The sequence below is a fragment of the Schistocerca nitens genome, chromosome 5, assembly GCF_023898315.1.
Source record: "Schistocerca nitens isolate TAMUIC-IGC-003100 chromosome 5, iqSchNite1.1, whole genome shotgun sequence".
In the NCBI taxonomy this organism is placed as follows: Eukaryota; Metazoa; Arthropoda; class Insecta; order Orthoptera; family Acrididae; genus Schistocerca; species Schistocerca nitens.
Window position 1 is genome coordinate 28,592,528 of NC_064618.1, and position 3,608 is coordinate 28,596,135.

Consider the following 3,608-nt stretch of genomic DNA (forward strand, 5'->3'; position numbering starts at 1 on the left):
ACAGTTTGTCATCTGCAACCATATACGAATTAATGCAGACAAATTATAAGTTGTATATGGTTGCAGATGACAAACTGTGAAAGAAAACAGGCGCTATAAAAACATAATACATCAGGAGAACCACACCATGTGGTAAGAATGTATGAAAACATACCTTTATGTGTACTTCAAAAACCTGTAATTACGAATTTAAAAACTAAGATTTACATGTATACAAACAATAAAGAATGTTCTTTATGTTTAACAGCCATAAAATAAAAGACCACTGCTGATACTACAACTGCAGTGAAACGTGTTTCGGATAAAAAACAAAATTGTGTTTTGCTGAACATATGTATTGTTAAATCAAACAGGGACAGAAGAGCTTCAACCTCAAGATGATTATTAAGACACATACTTGAGATTGTGTGTGCCTGTTGACTTTCAAAAAACACCAGAAAATATCGATCACTAATGTCATATTTCTTTCTTATTTTCTTTTCTGTTCTTGACGTTTAGCGTCATAAATCTTTTATTGTTTTCTTCATCCTCGAGTCACACAAATACTATCACAAACTTTTTCGTTTCGTCAATAAGTCATTTTGAGACGATCTGTTTAAATCGGAAGGAACAAAGCGGAGTAGCAAAATGCTGAGAAAATAAATTATATCTCAGGAAAGTTCTACACCGAGCTACACACTGGTGCATGTCGCATACTAACTCGTCAAAAGTACAAGAGACAGGACCTGCAGAGGCATCGACGGCGTAAATATTACTTGACAAAGTACCGTAAACGTATGTGTCCTCTGCGCGGCAGAGCTGCAGGCTTCACCTCTGTTGTGCACAACCATCCGTGTTAAGATCCTCATCCTTTCTTGCAGTGATACTACACGTTTCTACATTAAATATTGCTTCGATGTAAATGTTTCAGTTTCGAGGAATTTTTGTCGGTATATTTTATTGAGGTGCAGACACGTGGCAGTTTAGCATTCCTATTATCCATTCTGCATTTCGGTGACAACTGGCTTTACTCAACAAGGATACATAACGCTGTTATTTCCGAAATTCATTTGCGTGAATGGTTCGCTGTGTGCTCGCTACTGTTCTCTAATGATAACCTACATTTTCCTGGCGCCTCACGTTAATTGTTCAGGAGATTTCACAAGATATTACACATTTATTTTCATCCCTTCTAAAGAGCCATCTCCATTGGAAGTATTCTCCGAAGTGATTACCGGACGTGCTATCTCCCGCCTATGTATCTCTTACGTCTGTGATTCACATCTCTCTCTCTCTCTCTCTCTCTCTCTCTCTCACACACACACACACACACACACACAAATACAGGTCGACCAATATACACAAAAGCGTAACACTTACGAACACACAGAAACACACACACACACAGTCATATCATATGACATGAGCGGCACCAGACTCCTTACACATCTTTAAAATTCCACTTGTGGAACTGCAGATTTCCACTTATTTAATAACTACGTAATTTACTTCTTTGAAAGCCACAGATAATCATCGTAAAAACCAGTTTTCCTCTTACCACTTGACTGTCAGGCCCAATCGCTTTCGCATCAGAAGCGATAAGCCGTCGATGTCTGTTGCATCATTAATAAAGGAAATACACGTGCTGTTTACAATTCGTTATTTGCTGTTACGGCCAAAGTGCTCGCGTAACAGATTCTAGAAATCTAGATTCGAAATCAAGGGTAAACACGGCGAGATAAACCGAATGTCGTATCTGTTAAATCGTTTACTGTGCCCCGTTAATCGACATCCGATAAATCACGCACCATTTACAAATCCCTTGTTTACCGGCTACGACTGATTAGATGAGAATCTCATCATTTATTTCATATGCACTATTCTGTTGGCTTACGCTGTACGCAATTCTCAAAAACTTTAAGGCAGTGAAGGAAGAAACACAAGCATGCCTGTATTTCATGTCTGCAGGAGCAATGGAAATGTTCAGACCATTCTTTGATCTCTGTCAATAGATTTATTCGTCTAGAGAGCATCCGCACAACTGGAAAAATTAAGTTGCATCTGACTGATGGATATTTCACGTCACATTTTCCGCCATTATTCACAAATACTGAGTAATCGATATTTATGTTGGAACACTGCTACATTTAATTCAGCCTACACATCTTCCTACTGCGTATCAGCACTTCTCGTATTATACAAAACTGATAATTCACTTAGAGGTACACAACTTCGACTCCCGCACTGGGTATTGCATACATGTGTAAGAAAACTGTCCTGACTTTCCTGAAGAAGTGTTAATTAATCCCTACTTGTTGTTGTTGTTGTTGTTGTTGTGGACTTCAGTCCAGAGACTGGTTTCATGCAGCTCTCCATGCTACTCTATCCTGTGCAAGCTTCTTCATCTCCCAGTACCTACTGCAACCTACATCCTTCTGAATCTGCTTAGTGTTTTCATCTCTTGGTCTCCCTCTACGATTTTTACCCTCCACGCTGCCCACCAATACTAAATTTGTGATACCTTGATGCCTCAGAATATGTCATACCAAGCACTCCCTTCTTCTACTCAAGTTGTACCACAAATTTCTCTTCTCTCCAATTCTGTTCAGTACCTCCTCATTAGTCATGTGACCTACCCGTCTAATCTTCAGCATTCTTCTGTAGCACCACATTTCGAAAACTTCTATTCTCTTCTTTTCTAAACTATTTATCGTCCATGTTTTACTTCCATACATGGCTACAATCCATACAAATACTTTCAGGAACGACTTCCTGACACTTAAATTATACTCGATATTAGAAAATTTCTCTTTTTCAGAAACGCATTCCTTGCCATTGCCAGTATACATTTTATATCCACTCTACTTCGAATATCATCAGCTATTTTGCTCCCCAAATAGCACAACTCATTTACTACTTTAAGTGTCTCATTTCCTAATCTAATTCCCTCAGCATCACCCGATTTAATTTGACTACATTCCATTATCCTCGTTTTGATTTTGTTGATGTTCATCTTATATCCTCCTTTCAAGACACTGTCCATTCCGTTCAACTGCTCTTCCAGGTCCTTTGCTGTCTCTCACAGAAGTAGAATGTCATCGGCGAACTTCAACGTTTTTATTTCTTCTCCGTGGATTCTAATTCCTACTCCGAATTTTTCTTTTGTCTCCTTTACTGCTTTTTCATATAAGAATTCAATAACATCGGATAGGCTAGAACCCTGTCTCACTCCCTTCCCAACCATTGCTTCCCTTTCATGTCCCTCGGCTCTTATAACTGCCATCTGGTTTCTGTACAAAATGTAAATAGCCCTTCGCTCCCTGTATTTTACCCCTGCCACCTTCAGAATTTAAAAGAGAGAATTCCAGTCAACACTGTCAAAAGCTTTCTCTAAGTCTACAAATGCCAGAAACGTAGGTTTGCCTTTCCTTAATCTATTTTCTAAGATAAGTCGTAGGGTCAATATTGCCTCACGTGTTCCAACGTTTCTACGGAATCCAAACTGATATTCCCCGAGGTCGGCTTCTACCAGTTTTTCCATTCGTCTGTAAAGAACTCGTGCAACCGTGGCTTATTAAACTGATAGTTCGACAATTTTCATATCTGTCCACACCAGCTTTCTTTGGGAT